This window comes from Anser cygnoides, chromosome W (assembly GCF_040182565.1).
Source record: "Anser cygnoides isolate HZ-2024a breed goose chromosome W, Taihu_goose_T2T_genome, whole genome shotgun sequence".
Lineage (NCBI taxonomy): Eukaryota > Metazoa > Chordata > Aves > Anseriformes > Anatidae > Anser > Anser cygnoides.
The window spans coordinates 6107044-6117360 of NC_089911.1; positions in this window are offsets into that span (position 1 = coordinate 6107044).

Sequence of the window (10317 nt, forward strand, 5' to 3'; positions counted from 1 at the left end):
AACTGCAAGCTCTAAAATGGTTTTCTATAACAGACAAAGTTAGGCCTACTAGGATGAGATTTGTAAATGTTTCTGCAAGATAAATAAATAAATAAAATTATTATAAATATAATTATCCCATATACTCACAGATTTTTAAGTCCAACATAAAATGAAACTTCATTGTCATTGATATTTTCTAATTTCTGCTGGTTTGTGATGTAACTGTTGAAAAAGACAGAAAAATAAATAAGTAAATGGCTCTTTCCATGGTTTTCATAGTTCAGAAGTCAGCAGTGAAGTCTGAAAGTCAGCGGTGGTTGCTGCAATTAACATTGAGCTCTAGTTAAAGCACCTGCAGAGCAAAAGTACACCTTAAAATCATCTCCATTGTTTATTATTGTGGGTTGGGGTTGGAGGAGGAACAGTTGAATTTTACACAGGGGAAATGAGCTTATCAAGGAAGTAAGTCACCTTGAAGGCACAGTAAAAAAAAAAAATCTGTGTTACAGTGGTACTGTTTTCTAGGACACTGTTTCATGGGTTTTACAACAAGAAAAGGGCTAATTCTCATGGTGGCTGTGGAGTTGCTCCCATTTACATTTGGGAGGGCTGCCCTAATCTTATTTCCCTCATGCTACTTAATCACTCATTAAGCTCATTTTCTCCCTGTCACAAAACAGTTGTAATTTTATTTACAAAGTGTGGAAAAAAAATCAGAGGAAAGGGAGGCTACACTTCATTATATTACATACACAAGTGGAAATTAAGAGAAGAGAAACTGTCATAATAGACCAAAGTACTGTCAGTCTGCTCACATACCATGGATATCTGCCTGAACCCCAAAAAGATGTGTGCATGCAAGTTGGTCATTTCTTTTATTGCCACGCAATATCTATGAATGACCAGTGACATTCCACAGATTGGAAATTAAAATATTGTACGGATAATACATGGGATGATACATAACATCTCTTCTGCAAACAGAAAAAAAGTTTCACAGTGCAAATTATGCTGTCCAGGAAGTAGGAATCAGAGGAAACTGCAATTCAACTGACCTTTTAAAAAAAAACACAAGTCTGATGTCCATACATTTCAAAAGATAATCCCAGTCACAGACAAACTTAAACTGAGATTCACTTGCGTTTTCATAAGCATCTAGAATTAATTTAAGCCACAATGCAGTACACTTTCATAACCAGAAGGAGTCTTTCTTTTGCTATAATAAAACTTGTTTTCACTTTTAATGCTTCTTGTGTTTAAAGGAACTCTGGTGAATTGAAGAAGAAAGTTTAACCTTTTTCCCAAAGGCAATAAATCTACCTTAGCTGGTGTTCACATACCAACAGAAGCTTGAGAATCCCAAGAGTAGGGCTGGGCTTCCCTCTTCCTTCCAAGCTCCAAATCTGACTTTTGCTAAAGTCTTGCTGAATGCCAAAAAAAAAAAAAAACAAAAACAAACAAACAAACAAACAAACAAAACAAACAAAAAAAACCTAGTGGGTTTCATTGTCTCTTGAGAAAAAGACAAAAGACAACATGTAATACTGGACAAAATGCTATCACAGCATCATATGACAGTGACTGCTCTGCAGGGCTTCTTAGGATAAGATTACATGGTGCACCCATTGTAAGGTAAGTTTCCTGTGTATCCTGTACCTGTTGTATTTTTAAATGAATTCAATTTAATCTCTTGAGGTTTATTAATCTATTTTTCATTTGTTGGTTGAGTAATTTATGTATTTTGCCAAGTAAAAACAATGAAAAAGTCTAGTAAAGGCTATTAGTCCTTTGAGAGTCCTGTAAGTGTCTCTTACTGCCTCTGAATCTGCCCTAAAGAAGAACTGGAGATTTAATTAAGTCTCATCTTATCTATCACTTAGACCTCATTGTGCTAAAATAAAGATATGCAAGAAATATCAAAAGTATTTTCCTCACTCTGTTCTCAACATTCAACAAATGAACATCCTGAAAAACCAGAAGGAGACAGGGCAAATGCAGAAGAGTTGGAATGAAGGAAAATGGTCAGAAAAACACAGAGGGAGAAGGGACTGAGAAAAGTAAAAGAAAATGAGCAACCATTTTGTAGTAGCCATCAACAAACCTCTGACTAGCACTACAATAACCTAGCTCCATCACTTAAACACATTTATCACATATTCAAATCTGACATAAAAGCATTTAACCAGAACCTCCTAGTAAAAGAAGATACAAAACTATAACATAGCTTATAGTGTCACATGGAAATACATTAGTGTATTGCATTCTGGGGTAAACCTCAGCCAGTGTAAAAGAGCTCAGCTCTACTGAAGTTAATGAAACAGCTACAGTTTACACCTGATAAAGATCGGAGCATAAACAATCTATAAAAATCGGTGTTGGTCCACTAGGGACCAATGTCATTAGGTCTGATATTTGGGATGAAGAAACAACAGAAATTCATAATATTTACTCCCCTATCTTTCTCTTACTGGATTCTTAAAAAAAAATAAGAAGAAGAAAGTTCCCCACATTAGTCTGAGCTGGTACTAGGCTCCTTAAGCTGAATGATTTCTGACTTTCCATAATTGTACTTCAAGTAGGGACTCAGAAGAAATTTTGGCTAAGTGCAACTACAAATTACTCAAAATAATAATGGTTATGCAATACATTTGTATACTATCCACTTAGTACTGAACATGACAGAAAAACAAATTTTACACAGATGGAAAGCCCTGAAGAAAGAGGGGACATGTAATTTACCACAAGCAGGTCATGTTCTCTTCCTTACTTGCTTAACAAGTCTTTTTTTAAGTCTTTGCAGCTATTTCACATCAGTGAGAAAAAAAAAAAAAAAGGCTGTAGCTGTACACTGTACACTTTAAAGGGAAGTTGTCCTTTTGCTTAAGTTAGCGAGAGGTTTGAAATAAAAGCTCTTCTCAAACTGAAGTCTATGCTTATCTTCTTCACATCTAATCTATCTTGATGTTACTTATCATCAAACATTAATACTCTAAAAGCTAGAACTTGCAGTGGGCAACACTGAGTAATGCAACTTTCCTGGCTATTCTTGAGAATTTCTACCCTGATCTTTAACTGAACATTTTTTTATTTTAGCACAGAAGAAAAACACCCTGACTCATGGCTGGCTGAAGATATGTGAGAAACTTGGAAGCTCCCACTATACACCATGAACTGTAGCACCACTGAAATCAGTTAGGATATTACCCAGTCAGATTACATTTATCTGCTTATAAATAACAGTTACTGCCTCTAAACCAAATCAACTGTCTACAGTACTATTAACTTGATTATTGCTTTAGTATTCTATTTTGCTTTTGTAAACTGCTAATTAATTCTAATAAAGGTATTCAGAATCATATAGCTACCGACTGCACACTGCAATTTACAATAACATGTTCATCTCACCATATTTCAAAAGCTTAACTATTGAATAATTTCACTTATTCATATTTCATCACTTCTGGAACATTCTGGAAAGAATACTATAAAAACCTATTATAAAAGACAACTCTGTTAAATAACTTTTCAAGAAAGTGGTTTTCATTTTTGTGCATTATACCTGTAAAACACTGTCTATACAAAGCCAGTGAAGCAACTGCTGAATTATGAGAGCATGAAAAGAAAACCACTTCTGCACTTTAAAACTATTAAGATACTTCTGTGTTTCAACAGTTAAAAAAAAAAAAAAAAAAAAAAAGATTTCACTCTAACTTTCAAAGCTGGCATGCCCATATTCTTAAATGAAAAACATTTGGTCAGCAGAATTACATCCCCCTAACATAACTGGTTTACTCTATTTCCTCTGGATTAACGTACATGTCCTGTTTTCAGTTAGGATAGAGTTAATTTTCCTCCTAGTAGCTGGTAGGGTGCTATGTTTTGGATTAGGATGAGAAGAGTGCTGATAACATGCTGATGTTTTAATTGTTGCAGAGCAGTGCTTACACCAAGCCAAGGACTTTTCAGCTTCTCGCTCTGTCCTGCCAGCGAGCAGGTTAGGGGTGCAGCAGGAGCTGGGAGGGGACAGACCCAGGACAGCTGACCCAAACTGGCCAAAGGGGTATTCCATACCATCTGACGTCATGCTGAACAATATATAGGGGTAGCTAGCCAGGGTGGGGGGGCCGGCTGCTCGGGGATAGGCTGGGCATCAGTCAGCGGGTGGTGAGCAATTGCAATTGTGCATCACTTGTTTCATACACATTATTAGTAGTAATAATATTATCATTATTATTATTATTATTATTATTTTCCTGTCTTAATAAACTGTCTCTATCTCAACTCACAGGCTTCACTTTCCTGTTTCTCTCCCTCATCCCAAAGAGGGAGGGGGGAGGGTGAGCGAACGGCTGTGTGGTGTTTAGCTGCCGACCGGGTTAAACCACAACAGTCCTTTTGGCGCCCAACGTGGGGCACGAATGGTTGAGAGAACGACACATTTGACCAGAGTGTGATAAACCAAAATTGGTATAAGTATTAGACCTGCCTAATAGTTGCAAGTCACAATGTTAATTGCCTTAATCTCAAGTCTGCTGTGCCTGTTTTCCAAATTGAGTTTTATAGCATGTTACTTACTGTATGTGCTCCCTGTCATGCTGTTTATCCTTTCCGGGCCCTGGTTTAAGATCATTATGGTACTATGCAGTGTAACAATGGCTTATGATATGATGAATTTTCTGGTCATGACCCTAACCTGGTATTTGTACTCAGCACTGTCGTCGACTCTATACTTTGGAAATGATATCTCAGAAACTATTAACAATTGCACCTATTGCCTTTTTCCTTCAGGGAGCCAATCTGTGGAGGGGGCAGGAGAAGATATTTTGTTCTACTTGTTCACTCTCCCTTTCTCCTTCACCACCCTCTGAGCTAGTTACGATAGTTCTCCAAGATGTTGAATATCCTTGGGATACTCAGACCAGCCTGCTCTTGTTGTTATGTCTCCTGAATACGCTTCAGGTTTTGTTTAAGGTTAAACAACTACTTCGGAATCTCATCCGGAGATCTGTCTTGAGGTGGGATAGTTGCGAGTGGCAGGGAGCGTGGGAGGATATGGGCAGGCATCTAGAGCAGTGGGCACCTCCAGTGCTTTGGAAATTCACCCCTGAACAACTGCAAAATCCTAAAAAGCTGGCAGAATGCTTGAAAAAAGTGTGTCATGACTCTGGCAGTTCCAAAGTGACACAAATGACTGTAGCGTGCTGCGGTCTGGCTTGTGCCTATCAAGCTGCAATTGATGCTACTATCAACCTAGTGACAGACCCTGCGACCACTCCAGCTTCTGCAGTCGCTCCAGCTCCTGCAGCTGCTCCAGCCCCTGCAGCCGCTCCATCTCCTGCAGCCGCTCCAGCTCCTGCAGCTGCTCCAACCCCTGTGATGAGCCCAGCGTGTATTCCAACCCCTGTGGCAGGCCCTGTGGCTGGGTCAGAGAAACGAGCTGTAGCAGTGCAAGTTGCCCCTGTAGACAAGGTGAAAAAATGGTATAGAGATTCAGGTCATTTAGAACGCAGACAGTCTTCTGCTAAGTCTGGGCATAGTGAAGACGAGGCTGGGCCATCAAAGGTGCAGGAGGATGAAGATGAGGATGTCAAAAAAGCAACAGTAATTACCCGAACCATATACCAGCGTGAGCTACGAGATATGCGAAAAGATTTTGGTCGCTGCATAGGTGAGCAGCTTGTCACCTGGCAGCTCCGGTGCTGGGACACCGGAGCCAATTGTGTGGAATTAGAGGGCAGGGAAGCCAGGCGGCTGGGATCCCTTGCTAGAGACACAGGCACTGACAAAGCAATTGGAGATGGAGCACCACTTTACAGCCTCTGGAGGCGTCTCCTGTCAGCTGTGAAGGAAAGGTATCCCTTCCAGGAAGAACTTGTATGTCTACCAGGCAAGTGGACCACCATGGAGAAGGGAATCCAGTACCTGAGGGAATTAGCCGTACGGGAAGTAATTTATAAGGACCTAGACGACGGACAAATATCCACAGATCCAGATAAAGTCAAGTGTACACGACCCATGTGGCGGAAGTTTGTACGGAGTGCACCATCATCATATGCCAGCTCATTGGCAATAATGGCCTGGAAAGAGGATGAGGAACCCACAGTGGATGAAGTGGCTAAACAACTCCGGCAGTACGAAGAAAGTCTCCCCTCTTCCCTACAGGCCTGCATCTCGGCTGTGGAGAAACTTTCTGAAGAGTTCTACCAAACTAAAGAGAGTTTATTTTCCTCCCCACCTGTACAAACCAGTGTCTCAGCTATCAGGGGTTTACCCCTTCATCTGCGCAAGGAAGACGAAATGGAGTGTACACACCCCATGCCACCCTGTCGTTTTACCTACGTGACCATGGAGAGGACATGAGAAAATGGGATGGAAAATCTACCTTGACCCTAGAGGCACAGATACATGAGTTGCAAAGAAAAGCAATCACAAAAGGGGGGTTCTCTGAGAAACTTCCTGCTCCAATTTCCAGCGGGCAGTCCCCCAGACATAGTAATGAAGATTATGACCAGGAGTAGAGGGGCCCTGCCTCCAGCCAGGGGGAGGAAAGGGACAATCGCGTTTATTGGACTGTGTGGATTTGATGGCCTGGCACGTCAGACGCACAGAAGTATAAGGCTTTGGTAGACACCGGTGCACAATGTACTCTAATGCCATCAAGCTATAAAGGGCCAGAGCCCATCTGTATTTATGGGGTGATGGGGGGATCCCAGCAGTTAACTGTAGTGGAGGCTGAAGTGAGTCTAACCGGGAATGAGTGGCAAAAGCACAGTATTGTGACTGGCCCAGATGCTCCGTGCATTCTTGGCATAGACTACCTAAGGAGAGGATATTTCAAGGACCCAAAAGGGTTCCGCTGGGCTTTTGGCATAGCTGCCTTAGAGACGGAGGACATTAAACAGTTGTCTACCTTGCCCGATCTCTCAGAGGACCCTTCTGTTATGGGGTTGCTGAGGGACGAAGAACAGCAGGTGCCAATCGCTACCACAGCTATGCACCGGCGGCAATATCACACCAACCGAGACTCCCTGATTCCCATCCATAAGTTAATTCATCAACTGGAGAGCCAAGGAGTGATCAGCAAGACTCATTCACCTTTTAATAGTCCCATATGGCCAGTGCGAAAGTCTAATGGAGAGTGGAGACTCATGGACTATCGTGGCCTGAACGAAGTCACGCCACCACTGAGTGCTGCAGTGCTGGACATGCTAGAACTCCAGTATGAACTGGAATCAAAGGCAGCCAAGTGGTATGCCACAATTGATATCGCTAATGCATTTTTCTCCATCCCTCTAGCAGCAGAGTGCAGGCCACAGTTAGCTTTCACTTGGAGGGGTGTCCAATACACCTGGAATCGGCTGCCCCAGGGGTGGAAACATAGCCCTACCATTTGCCATGGACTGATCCAGTCTGCGCTGGAGCAGGGGGAAGCTCCTGAACACCTGCAGTACATCGATGACATCATTGTGTGGGGTGACACAGCAGAAGAAGTTTTCGAGAAAGGGAAGAAAATAGTCCAAATCCTTCTGAAGGCCGGTTTTGCCATAAAAAAAAAAATAAAGTCAAAGGACCTGCACGAGAGATCCAGTTTTTAGGAATAAAATGGCAAGATGGGCGTCGCCAAATCCCAGTGGATGTGATCAACAAAATAACAGCTATGTTTCCACCAACTAACAAAAAAGAAACACAAACTTTCCTAGGTGTCGTGGGGTTTTGGAGAATGCACATTCCAAATTACAGTCTGATTGTAAACCCGCTCTACCAAGTAATCCATAAGAAGAATGATTTCAAATGGGGCCCCAAGGAACGACAAGCCTTTGAACAATTAAGCAGGAAATAGTTCATGCAGTAGCCCTTGGGCCAGTCCAAACAGGACCAGATGTAAAGAATGTGCTCTACACCGCAGCCGGGGAGAATGGCACCACCTGGCAGAAAGAGCCGGGGGAAACTCGAGGTCGACCCCTAGGGTTTTGGAGTCGGGCATACAGAGGATCTGAGGCCCGCTACACTCCAACCAAAAAGGAGATATTGGCAGCATATGAAGGAGTTCGATCTGCTTCGGAAGTGCTTGGTACTGAAGCATAGCTCCTCCTGGCACCCCAACTGCCGGTACTAGGCTGGATGTTGAAAGGAAGGACCCGCTTTACACATCATGCAACTGATGCTACATGGAGGGAGTGCCCAGAAATCCTGGAAGTGATTATGGACTGGCCAGAAGCCAAATACTTTGGGATATCACCGGAGGTGGAGGTAGCCCATGCAGAAGAAGCCCCACTGTACAACAAGCTACCAGAACATGAGAAGCAATATGCCCTGTTCACTGATGGGTCCTGTCGCATTGTGGGAAAGCATCAGAGGTGGAAGGCTGCTGTATGGAGTCCTACACGACGAGTTGCAGAAGCTGCTGAGGGAGAAGGTGAATCGAGTCAGTTTGCAGAAGTGAAAGCCATCCAGCTGGCTTTAGATATTGCTGAACGAGAAAAGTGGCCAGTTCTCTATCTCTATACTGATTCATGGAGAGTACCAAATGCCCTGTGGGGGTGGTTACAGCAATGGAAGCAGAACAACTGGCAGCGCAGGGGCAAGCCCATCTGGGCTGCTGCATTGTGGCAAGATATTGCTGCCCGGGGAGAGAACTTGGTTGTAAAGGTTCGCCATGTAGATGCTCATGTGCCCAAGAATCAGGCCACTGAAGAACATCAGAACAACCAGCAGGTGGATCAGGCTGCGAAGACTGAAGTGGCTCAGGTGGACTTGGACTGGCAACATAAGGGTGAATTATTTATAGCTTGATGGGTCCATGACACCTCAGGCCATCAAGGCAGGGATGCAACATACAGATGGGCTCGCGATCGAGGGGTGGACCTGACCATGGACACTATAGCACAGGTTATTCATGACTGTGAAACATGTGCTGCAATCAAGCAAGCCAAATGGTCAAAGCCTCTTTGGTATGGAGGACGATGGCTGAAATATAAATATGGAGAGGCCTGGCAGATTGATTACATCACACTCCCTCAAACCTGCAACGGCAAGCACCACGCACTTACAATGGTAGAAACAACCACCGGATGGCTGGAAACATATCCTGTGCCCCATGCCACCGCCCGGAACACTATCCTGGGCCTTGAAAAGCAAGTCCTATGGCGACATGGCACCCCAGAAAGAATTGAGTCAGACAATGGGACTCATTTCCAAAACAACCTTATAGACACTTTGGCCAAAGAACATGGTATTGAGTGGGTGTATCACATTCCCTATCATGCACCAGCCTCCAGGAAAAATCGAGCTATACAATGGATTGTTAAAGCCTACACTGAAGGCAATGGGTGCTGGGACATTCAGACATTGGGATACGCATTTGGCAAAGGCCACCTGGTTAGTCAACACTAGGGGATCTGCCAACCGAGCTGGACCTGCCCAGTCAAACCTGTTATGTACTGTAGAAGGAGACTAATTCCCTGTAGTGACTGGAGTGACAGGGGGATCCCTGCAGTTAACTGTATTGAAGGCTGAAGGGAGTCTAACTAGGAATGAGTGGCAAAAGCACTCTACTGTGACTGGCCCGGATGCTCTGTGCATCCTTGGTATAGACTGCTTCGAGAGAGGGTACTTCAAGGACCCAAAAGCGTTCCGGTGGGCTTTTGGTATACCTGCCTTAGAGACAGAGGACATTAAACAATTGTCTACCTTGCCCAGTCTCTTGGAGGACTGATTTCAACTGGGGCCCCGAGCAACAAAAAGTTTTTGTACAAATTAATGTGAAATAGTTCATGCAGTAGCCTGTTGGCCAGTCCAAGCAGGACAAGATCATCATAGAATCATAGAATGTCTCAGGTTGGAAGGGACCTTAAACATCATCTAATTCCAACCCCCCTACCATAGGCATGGATGCCACCCACTAGATCGGGTTGGCCAAGGCCCCATCCAGCCTGGCCTTGAGCACCTCCAGGGATGGGGCCTTGGCCTTTTCTCTGGAAAACCTGTTCCAGTGCCTCACTACCCTCTCAGTGAAGAATTTCCTCCTAATGTCAAGTCTAAATCTATCCTCTTTTTGTATAAGACCATTCCCCCTTTTCCTATCATTATCTACCTGAGTAAAAAGTCCTTCTCCATCTTTTTATAAGAGCCCTTTAAGTACTGAAAGGCCATGATGAGGTCTCCCCGGAGCCTTCTCTTCTCCAGGCTGAATATCCCCAGCTCTCTTGGCCTGTCTTCATAGGAAAGGTTCTTCAGCCCTCTGATCATCTTTGTAGTCCTCCTCTGGACTCGCTCAAACAGGTCCATAGCTTTTTTGTGCTGGGGGCCCCAAACCTGGACACAGTACTCCAGGTG